The sequence below is a fragment of the Saccoglossus kowalevskii genome, chromosome 20, assembly GCF_978046115.1.
Source record: "Saccoglossus kowalevskii chromosome 20, keSacKowa6.1, whole genome shotgun sequence".
Classification (NCBI taxonomy): domain Eukaryota; kingdom Metazoa; phylum Hemichordata; class Enteropneusta; family Harrimaniidae; genus Saccoglossus; species Saccoglossus kowalevskii.
The window spans coordinates 22,239,633-22,251,861 of NC_140660.1; the positions used below are offsets into that span (position 1 = coordinate 22,239,633).

General features: G+C 36.0%; 1 long non-coding RNA gene across 1 annotated transcript; it reads right to left on the reverse strand.

The window, feature by feature from the left end:
• Positions 1 to 4,292: 4,292 nt before the first annotated feature.
• On the reverse strand, positions 4,293 to 4,868 carry LOC146730148 (uncharacterized). Its single transcript, XR_014927957.1, has 2 exons — positions 4,740 to 4,868; positions 4,293 to 4,346 (listed from the first exon to the last, which is right to left on the reverse strand). It is a non-coding gene; the product is annotated as an uncharacterized LOC146730148 (long non-coding RNA).
• Between the last annotated feature and the right edge of the window lie 7,361 nt (positions 4,869 to 12,229).

Sequence of the window (12,229 nt, forward strand, 5' to 3'; positions counted from 1 at the left end):
CTTCTGCATCGGAAGCTGTAAAATAAGGTTATTAGTGTCAATATTAATTCCGAGAATTTCTGGGAGGGCCCCACCAACTTATGCCACGCGATACTAGACCCCAGTCGACAAAGGAGTGTGATAAAGGGTATTGAGTGCAAAAATACACGATGCATAGTCTGGAGTGATGACTGAGAAATCGTCAAGGTACACAACCATTGCTGGGAAACCTCGTCTAGCCATCATGTGGTGCACGATGGAAAATTTCTGGTGACAGTTGGGCCCCAAACAAGAGTTTGGTATCATACAAGTAAGTGGAGTTAGACTCACCTGCAAATTGCCACTGTTAAATATTAACCTAACCGATTTAGAGTTGTTAAACAAAGCATTCAAATTAGCTTGGGCTATAAGGATAATAGAAAGAAATGAATCATGTAGTTATTATTATCTTTGAGTTATTCCAAGGAGCTATTTTAGTAGATATGGGGGCTTGAAATTTTTATTGAGATGTAATTATGATCCTGACAAAATGCTTTTTTCTTTACCAGCTTTTTATTCTGAAATTATAAGTTTTTGTTATGAACTATTCTGTCATGGCCCACACAGTAATTCAAATGAGGTCAAATCAGAAATATTGTGGAATAATAGATACATTTTAATTGGTGGAAAACCAGTGTGTTATTTACACTGACTAAATAATGGGGTAACAACGTTTATTATTAAATATAGATGGTAATTTTATGTCATATGAACAATTTATAGAGAAATACACAATTAAGACAGATTTTGTAACTTTTAATGGTATTCTGCATGCAATTCCAGCTTATTGGTCCAAATAAGTTGCTGGAAATATCAATGGGAATTTAACTGAAAAAATAAATGATACAGTTGTTGGTGGTAAAACAAGAGATATTTTTAAGTTATTAGTTGAAAAACATTTTGAAACTCCAATATCCATGTCTAAATATAAAGCAACTGTGTATGTGAGTGATACCATTGATTGGAGATGTATCTGGCAATTGGCGTACATTACCCCCAATGGAAGAAAAACTGCGCATTTTTCAGTTCAATATGTCTTATTTTCACCATAGACTTGTATTTGAAATTTACATTTGAGAAGATGTGCTTGTAATAGGCCAAATATGAGATTAAACGAGCAGCCTATCGGCTGAGATAGTTCCGCTGTTAGCAATGCACATTACAATAAAAGAACAGAAGATATCATTAGAAAATGAACAATTCGTATAGTATCAAAGCAACGGGACTTGATGTTTTCAACAAGAATTCAAAAAATATCACTTTTCGACAAAAATGACAAAAATAACCATCAAATTTAAGTAATTGAAGATATCATTACAAAACGAACAAATCTGAGAGAGGTCCACATGTAGTACCTATATATGTAATATCAAAGCAATTGGACTTGCGGTTTTCAACAAGAAGTTGAAAATATCACTTTTTACCAAAAATGACAAAAATATTTACCAAAATTAGAGAATGGAAGATATCATCATGAAATGAACAAATCTGAGAGAGGTCTACCCAAATTACATATACACCAAGTATCAAAGCATTCAGGCTTGTAGTTGTCAAGAAGAAGTCGAAAAAGTAAAACATTGACACGGACGACGGCAGACAATCACTCATATAATAAGTCGACAGCGGAGCTACAAAGTTGACACTGACAAAGTCGACAGCGGAGCTAAAAACAGAAATGGTCACAAAAAATATGCACATTTTATTAGAATATTAATTACGTACCACCAGAATTTACAAGGTTAAAATTATTAAAGCTTGTAGGAACACTGTCTAAATTAAAACCTTCATCATTAACTCCCATTGTTGAATGTGTTCATTAATTTTTTAGAACTGGTAATTAGCAAATTTTGAAATGTAAACAAAATATGAAATGACTATTTACTGTCATTCATGGTCATTGTCAAAGCATATAATTCACGCACGGTTAACATGATCTATTACACATTCACAACATATTCATGGTGGTCGATTTCCACTCTGTGTTATACAAATTCTATTAACGCTAATCGGAAAAGTCAAACAATGATCCAAAACAGTCACAGTAAGTCAGATGAGTACGGTACCTAGCAAGTATCAAAGTGATTGATTTGGGTAGTTTCCATGAGATGATACCAGCAGAGCTAAAAAATGAGAAATCTGAATCTGACTTTAGAAAAAATCAGGACTGTGGAAGGTATTAGTGATATTAGTGGAACACGTACACACACAGACATGGACAAACACACTTTTCAGTAACCAATATTAGTGCATAACTTTGTACTTAGATTTCCGATCCCAGGAATTGGCACATACACAGTTGGAGTTGAAATGTACTTTTCAATTACCAGTACACCCAATTTTCCCCTGTTCAGTCATAATCTATGCAATGAGAGAACACTTAATTATATAAGAGCAAAGTTATTGGAATTTTACCTTCATTTTTACACCAACCATCATCAAATCTATATATTTTAATTCCATCTGTGCTATCAAGCTCCTCTTCGAATGGTTCACCAAATATGCTTTTCACTGTGGAAGTCTTGCCAGCACCACTTGCTCCTAACACCATAGCACGCCCTCGATACATTATTTTTATTCCACTTGATAAATCAACTTAAACAATAGAAACAGAAATGTATGTTATGAGGATGTAAATTAATGTTAAACCAACAATAGCTTGAAGTGAAGCATGATATTTATGAAAAAGCATCAGAGTGTTAGTAGATGAAGTGCTTCTGTGGTAACAATGGCTTAATACTAATTGAAACTAATTAATTATTAGGGTTGTACAAACCCGTTTGTTTACCTATTCATACCTACCAGAAAGTCCTTAACCCTCAGGCAATAGGGCTAATCTGCACTGGCTCGGAAGGTTGTAAATGATTAGCTAGTTTGAATTTGCATAACAATACTGACAATGAACGTGCATTCAACGCCACAAGTTTTTTTGTTTTTTTAGCCAATCAGAATTCATCTTCTGAGCCAGTGCAGATCAGCCGAGGCAATGCCCTGAGTCCCTGACGCAACCGAGCGTAAAAGGCAATAGGCGGGACCCAAACAGGCATTTGTTAAAGGCAGGCTGAGCTTGTCTTATGTCCCGACTGTTGCGTCGAGACATACTTCGTCTTTTTTACGACTTAGGCATATGCAATACGAAAAAAAAAACGAAAAATGAGATAGTGAAAAAACGAGCAAATTCACCGCGCCATAACTCGGAACCCGGGTGAATAAAAACTGAGCCGGCGATTCAACTAAAACAGGTAAAAAAAGGGGTCGTAATTAGGTCGATCACCAATTCCTAGATTCTCATCCATAAAACTGTAACCTGCACTTTTGACTATGCGTCGCAACAGAGCTGACAAAATATCTGTACTCGTTGGTCGCGAAAACAAAAGAGATTAATTGGATTGGGCTTCACGAGCGTGAGCACCCTGAGGGTGACCCTTTAGGAGAGGCCTTTTTTCTATAGGAAATGCTACCCTAAGGTGTTCTTTGTGAACAGGGTATATTCCCTAATAGTTTCCGATTCGGGCTGTAATCTGTAGTTAAGCCTACGAGTAATAAATGAAATTTATTATTTCCACAGACTTTCTGGTAGGTGATGTAGTAAACATACAATTAGACTTTTGTTTATTTGGGGATTTTTCAATAAAATCAAATATGGGAATGTATAAATGACAAAAGCTGAGTTACCGCAAAATAAACAGGAGACTTGTGACCCTTGCAATGGTTCCCTTGCTATTAATATTAATGAGCTTTCTGAAGTCGTATAAGATAACATTCTTTTAAGATGGCCGAGAATAGCGAGCATGCATTGTCAGTCAAGACTTTGTCGGAGAAACACAGTCATAGCTTTGCGTAAGTTCTTTTTAAATCGTTTGTTTATTTTGTTTTATTTGCCAAGTCAATATTCTATTTTACTAACACCATTTTACAACACAATACTGTGAAAAAGAAAGTAAGCGAAAACATTGATGACAGACAAGACAAAGAAAAATCTGTGACGCAGGGTCATATTGTGACCAACCACGACAGTGGTTCGAAAGTGATAATGAGACTGAAAAAATCGCATTCCCTAGAAAGATTTTCAACTACTAAAACTGATGATGATACCAATGCATCAGACAAGAAGAAAACAGGATGTTGTAGCGATTGTGAACAAACTCCAAGATTACTGGGGTCCAATATGTGTAATGTGACCCATGAAAATGTTCACTGCTACTAGAAGGTCAGCTGAGTGTCTCTCATCAATGCGTCCCTTGCCAACGGATGAAACAAATCAATATACACAAATATGACTTGCAACTAATTTATTCCAGTCTCAATATCGCATGACAAGTAACGATTGACTGCAAACAAACAAAAACAGTCAATAAGCAAATTGCTGTACATAACAATTCATACAGTAAAATACAGCATACAATAAACTACATGACTTAGGAAACAGCGCCTTCAAGCGAGTGAATTCACATTCGCTAAATTCTTACAGTAAATATTCATACAGAGCAAATCTGACATAAACACAGAAAACACTGAATTAATAAAGCATTCAAGTGTAACATCAACGAGAATGAATAAATGTGCTGTAAATAGCCGATAGTTTAATTGATCATACACAATTATATGATGTAGTGTTTTCTGCCCAAGTTATTGCATCATAATCTATAGGCACTTGTATCGAGCAGCAGGGAAAGTTACAGCACATATAAAACACAGCAAATTGCAAGAAATGGTATTCTCACCGTATTTATAGATTGACCCAGCAACCAACACAATTCTGAAACTTTCAACCAGTCAGGATTAGGAGTGCTCGATGGCAGTAAAGCAGACTACTTTCACAGAGTTTCACGCACAACTTTCTCTGTCAGCCATCATTTTGGAGTCACTGACCTCGGCTTACCCAAACCTGCCACTAGAGGCACTGTTTACTTAAACTAACAATTACATACATATGCATGTTGTATAATAAAGTACACTAACTATTTTTGTGGCGACTAAAACATAGTCTCAATAACAAACATAATAACAATGAATAAATCTATATTTGGCCATAACACAGGAAATATGTTGCTGTTCGATATCAGCTAGATTAACAACTTGAAAACCATCATAACCATTTCCTTGGGCAGTAATGTCTTGTCAAACTACTCGATGACATGGTTGGGCCAGCAATTTCTACTTTCAATGTTAAAGCTAATTTTGACACTGCCCTTATATTTGCAATGATTTCAATCCATTCGCATAGCTTTACACCATCATAACTGTAAAACAAAATATATTGTATAATTTAGTTACAAATGATATCACCAAGTATTACATCAAGATATAGCGTTGATTCAAGTGTACGCACAGTAAATATGAAGTGGTTTATTTGCCATCAACAGATATATTCAGTGTTTTTCGATAGCATTTGATGAACTACATTTAGTTTTTACTCTTACACAATAGTATTATTAAAACAAAGTTGATTGCCTAAATACAGTTTGACCCATCACATGCTTTGTTTGTAGTTCAAAGTAATGAGCGCTGTCATAAATATTACTTGCTAATGACGATGAAGAACGCAACTTCGATATAGCCACAGACTCGTGGTCTGGTATATAGAATAGTCATAAACAGAAAATGTTTCAATTGAAAGAGGGTAAACTTCATACTAATTTTACGTGATGAACTTTGTAATTGTGCTACTATACACAAGAAAGCCATATAACTGAATGCTACTTACCTAGCATCACAAGTAGCAAATAAAGATTGTGATTTGTTCGGTTTCTATCTATGGTCTTCTTGCCACACTTTGGTGCAGCAAATTGTTTCTTCTAACATCGGTCATTTTGTTTCACCAAGATAATAGTTTTATTACCGTAGAACTCTTACAGAGACACTTGAAGGATTATCTTGTTTGTAAACAGTCAGTGTGTAAAGTGGGACAGCAATAATTATTAGTGCATTTACTTAACTAAGAAGCCATGCCTCCATGATGTTCCAGCAGTACTGGATTCAAAATGCCAGCTGTTGTCTTCGATTTCCATGCTCAAGCTTAAAACTAGCCCTGATTACAGTCTTGTAGGTTGGCCTCCTATTGCTGATCATTCAAGCCCCACAGTCCCGAGAAGTCGAGTAGACTGGGGATTTGACACCCAAAAATTAATGGCGGAGAGCCTTTCATGCAGTTTTCATGATTGTAATCGGTCAAAAGTATAACAACCAATCTAGTGATCATAGACCCCTTTCTTGTGGTCAAAAAGTGAACCTAACGCAAAAGGTAGTTTTAGGCAACAAAATTACGTTTTGTTTATAAATACGTCAAGCTGTCAACGTATATTTTCTGCTGATGTTAGAAAATGGCAATATGATTGATTGACCCTTCTTGTGTAATTTCGCTCCCGGTTAAAGTATTTGGGATATATTAGACGTATTGACCTGCTTATTTTTTAGCTGCAAAGCTGAATGCCTCTTAAATAGCCCGTTGCAGCCCTTCACATAGTGTTGAATCGCTGGTCTATACGACTGGACTGTGGGGCCGAATGATCAGCGGAAGGAGGCCAACCTAAAGGAATGTAATCAGGGCTAATTTCGAGCTTGAGCGTTATAGCTGGCATTTTAAATCCAATACTGCTGAAACATCAGGACTGTACTCAGGACATCAGGACTGCTCGATATTATTCATTATCAGACATGCTTTTAATTAGTTCTATGATATCAGTGGTTAATAAGTTTGGCCATTCTTAGCAAATCTGCAGTGTTTTTTTTGGTTTTTCCAAGTGTAAATTTTGATGAGTACAACTCATTGGGACCGCTGTCACATCAAGTACATTCTAAGTCGCACTGGTCATTCACAAGGCGTCTGGATTTTTTAAGAAAATGCTTTGTCACAAAATGAGATATATACATGTATGTTAAAGGTGCCAAATATGAAATAATCAGCGGACAGAAAAACAAACCTGCGTAGAAATTGAAAGAACAGTGTGACAAAATTATCACTACTTTGGTGTTATTTGTTATATTGACTAGTAATTTGTGTATGTAGGTTTTAGTACTGTAAAGGTAATTTAATTGAATAAACCCTACTTAAAGGGGAACTAAATAGAGCCTATTTTGGTGTTTGTATTTATCAAGTTATGTATACATATTGATTATAAATTTGAAAAAAAAAATTTAAAAAATGATTATTTTCAGAGTTATGATGATTTAAATATGAGAAACCATAAACCTGAGAAGGACTGACGTTTGCGCCATCTTGCCATAAAAAACCGCCCTCATGAGGTATAAACAGGTAAGGTAACAAAGCATGATGACGAATTAGTATCTGATTAAATATAAGCAACTTAGGGAGCCATAGCTGGCTGGACTGGTGAATTGACTTCTAGTCTATGTTTCGACTTTTACGTTAATGTTATTTACAAGCATATCAACATACAAACATTATGGATGTGCGATTGATCGAGACAGGCATTTTGTTTTGTTTTTTGTATGTCTAATAAATGCTGTTTCCAGTACTGCACTGTGCGGCGTGCAAATTATTCAAAGTATGGATGCTGGAATATGCAATCTTGAGTTCGTAGGGTGGTGGTGGAAACATTTTCGTCCATGTATTCACGGGGCTGCACTGGCAAATCATGGGACAAGTGTCACAGGAACACAGACTTCCGTGTAATTTGAAATAAAACTTTCATCCGAACAAGGGGCATCGTCGACGATATACTCTCATCACTCACATTGGACTGAATTGAATCTTCACAGTATACCGTACTTCCCTGATCATAAGCCCGGAGGCATGAACACGTAAAGGAAAAGTAAGGGATGAGCTTATACTCGAGGACCAACTCAGAAAAAATGATTTTGTTTTAGGGTTAAACACTGTAACCATCTTGCAAACAACGAAAAATTATCCAAAAATAATATTCGTTCACCACGCCGGGCTCGGGAAAATAATACTTATTTTTGAAAAAAAATGCGTCATTGATTTGAACGATACTTACAATGAAGAAACAAACATGTTCATAAAAAACACACACATTTTATTACAATACGATTTACATACCGTCTGAATTTACGGTGAAATAATGGGTAGGGTATGTGAGGAAACAGTGGACGAAAGCATTTATCATTATCTTCGTTTTGGTATGTTTTCGATCGTACGCAAACTCTCGACGCAAAACAATTTTCCACCATAAGTTTTTTCAGCGCGATTTGACCTGGAACAACTTACTTTGACATAACAGGTCATGTCTTTCATTAACCAATCAAAATGATGTGTCGTAATGATGAAATTTTCCGATTATTGACGATGATTTTTTAGCGCAATGCGGAAGTGAATTACCGCAATGTTAAAATGCGATCTGTAGCACTGATTGCAACGAAAAAACGATGATTTTTTTCCCTGAAAACTGGCGATTCGCAATTTCCGAAATATAAACGACGGTTAATAGTAACCGTGGGTAAACTGAGTGTGGAGGAAGAATTTAAACACCTTTCTCGGTCGCCAACATGTCTCATCGTTCAAATCCTAGGCCTTTCATGATAGTCTCAAAGTAAACCATGCCCAATAACCAGGTACACGCCTTGACAATCACATATTTGGCTTTTCGAAGGCTACTACTCAAAGAAATATGGATTACTCCAGAATTGCAACATCGATGTTCATCCTGAGTAAATGACAGAATAGAAACGATGCGAATCACGTTGTGTACGTTCGCCATGCACTCTGAACTTAAAATTAATGCGAGTTTTCTAATAAAACTAAAAGCATGAACCAAACTAACATGCCAATCACGAATATTATGAAATGAAACACACCTTTTACACGCATATTTTAAAGAATATCGTCGACGCCCAGTAAAAACACTCTGGGCTTATAATCGTGAATGCCCTCAACTCGATAAATACCAAGTAAAAACATAGGGATGGGCTTCATACTCGGGAGGAGCTTACGATCGGGGAAGTACGGTACTTTAACCCAATTGGGCTTCCACTCTGAGAATACTGTGGTTCAAACGCATAAGGCTTTAACCCAAGGGCACAGATCTAGAAGCAGTACCTACACACGAATTGGTGACGTCATAAAATACATGACCTTCAATCGGGGTCGTTTCCTCGGTATATACGAATTGGTATATACAAATTACAATAAAGATACTTACGACATTACACATTAGGTAAAACAAATCACGTGACAATATAATGATAATAACGGTAATAAATCCTAGCTTAACAGTTGAACAGAACGCTCATATAGTCAGTCGGGTGACGCCGAGGGTCACGAACTGTGTTGCAAAATGGCCGTGTGGTTGAAACTGGGTCATGGCGTGACGGGTGAGGAAGACATCATTAAACACTCAAAATCACAATAAAACGAGGAAGTGGTTACATATTACGGCGTAGCCAACATGGGAAATAAAAAAACGCCCAATACAAACGACATGGGTTCGAATCACACTAGATACACACTCACCAGAACCGAAGCAATCAGAAACCAGCAATCGTTTTGGCTTTTCCGTTCAACTCATCGGAACACTGGAGTAGTTAGAAAAATGAACACCACTTAACGACCAACGTCGTGGCGTGGTACACAAGCGTGCCATCAAAATAAAACAAAATTAGCTTGAAAAGACAGTGGGTTTGAGTCCCGCTCAGAGCTACCGTAAAAACGTAAATCAAATAAACTGAAATCTCTCAAACCGTAAACAAGTAAACAAAGAACGTCGCAAAAAAAATAATAAACCTCACAAAACTCCACCATACAAAACTGAATGAATAAATAAATAAATAATAAAATAACTTTAACTGGACGACGCGCAATTTCTTCAACAGTTTCCAGTCACAAGACCCAAGTCAAGGTAAGTTTTGTTAAAGTGTCGATGGCGTTCCCTATATTACGAAAACAATTCAGGCAACAGACGAATATCTTCTGTGGTGTTGTTGAATTTATACTGTGTCTGCGGAATTGTTGATTGAGGGTTCGAAGCTAGCAGTTAACATTTTGTTAGAAAGTTTCACAATTAAATCAAATATCCAATGATACCAGTATATTTATTTCATTATTTTAACAACTTGCAATGGTGGAAGTTGGTCAAACACGAGTTCTTACACCTAAATAAGTATCAAATATTTGTCGACACATTTATTCTCTCAACCTTGTAGAGGTGGAAATTAATTAAACAACAGGTATTTACTCACAAATATAATGGTCAATATTTGTCCATACATTCATTCTGTCAATTTAAGAACTTGTAATTGTTGGAATTAATCAAATGAGAGTTGTCTACACCAAAATAAGTTTCAAATACTTGTCCATACATTTATTCTCTCAATTTAACAACTTGTAATGGTGTAAAATAATTAAACGAGAGCTGTCTACACCAAAATAAGTCTAAAATATTTGTCCGCACATTTATTCTCTCAATTTAACAACTTGTAATGGTGTAAAATAATTAAACGAGAGCTGTCTACACCAAAATAAGTCTAAAATATTTGTCCGCACATTTATTCTCTCAATTTAACAACTTGTAATTGTGGGAATTAATCAAACAAGAGCTGTCTACACCAAAATAAGTATTAAATATTTGTCCACACACTTATTCTATCAATTTAACAACTTGTAATGGTGTAAAATAATTAAACGAGAGCTGTCTACACCAAAATAAGTATTAAATATTTGTCCGCACATTTATTCTCTCAATTTAACAACTTGTAATTGTGGGAATTAATCAAACGAGAGCTGTCTACACCAAAATAAGTCTAAAATATTTGTCCGCACACTTATTCTCTCAATTTAACAACTTGTAATTGTGGGAATTGATCAAACGAGAGCTGTCTACACCAAAATAAGTATAAAATATTTGTCCACACATTTATTCTTTTAATTTAACAGCCTGTAATTGTGGGAATTAATCAAACGTGAGTTGTTTACACCAAACTAAGTATTAAATATTTGTTGATAAATTTATTCTCTCAATTTAACAACTTGTAATGGTGTAAAATAATTAAACTAGTTGTCTACACCAAAATTAATCTCAAATATTTGTCCACACATTTATTGTCACAATTTAACCACTTGTTAATAGTGGAAATTACTTAAACGCGACTTGTTTAATCAGTTGACATCAATGCAACTTACCCGCAGACAGTGCACAACAGAGTATCATTATTGAGCAAATATAAACAGAACCGTGTCTTGGCATTAGGTTTAGGGTCGGGTCAGGTATGGGCAACGGAATTATTAACAGGAACGTGTCTTGGCATTAGGGTTAGGGTCGGGTCAGGTATGGGCAACGCAAATGGCAAACACCAATTGACAAAATGTACACTAACGGGTTATGCCATGTATATAGTTTACACAAGTAAAAACACAAAATTGCCAATTTTTTGGACAATTGTAACTCAATAATAGAAATATGTTGTATTTCTATATATATGCACACTATATACTCTTATCAAATGCAAACACAACCAGTCAATCCATCGTGGTCATGTGGGTCAGTTCTCTACATAGTGATCAGGAGGAGCTGGGTTCAATTCCCTTGCCTGCCCATCTTTTTCTCGCAAACACTATTTGGCAATAAAGCTAAATATGACAACAAATTATTCAATTTGCATGACTACCCACATAGCTCAGTTGATTTGTACTATGTCAGCAATGTGAGCGATCGCTGGTTCGAATCCAGTATGTTTAGTTAGATTTTTGAATGCTAGTGAAGACAGTGCTCCTATGAATAGGACTTAAATCCTATCTCTTGTGTGAAGACACTCGTGGTACAGTGGACAAGACAGTGCGCTGGGAACTCAAAGATCGCAAGTTCGAATCACGGATTGGACACTCCTACAAAAGACGTGAAAGACGTTAAAAACATTAACAGCGAATTCAAAAACTCAAGTCAGAAAAAAAGAACACAAGAATACTACCCCACATGGAAGCCAGCCAAAGTCGTCGAAGAACGAACACAGTTGACAGCTGTAGGTCACGTGAAACAACAGAGACGAGGAGCTGCTCTCCAAATGGGTCCCTTTTTTTGTATTGATCTCCCTTTCTAACTCTTCCCCCAAAAATAATATATCGCCCCTTTTAAAATGTATTGACCCACAAATTAATGAATATTCATGAGCAAAGAAACTGCTACGTCATGAATAAATTAGCATAATTTAAAAAAAAATTGCATAAAGTGTAGTTTTAATCAAAGAAAGCTTAGAAAGAACAGCCATGTGCTGAGAGTATTGGAGACACATTAAATATAAT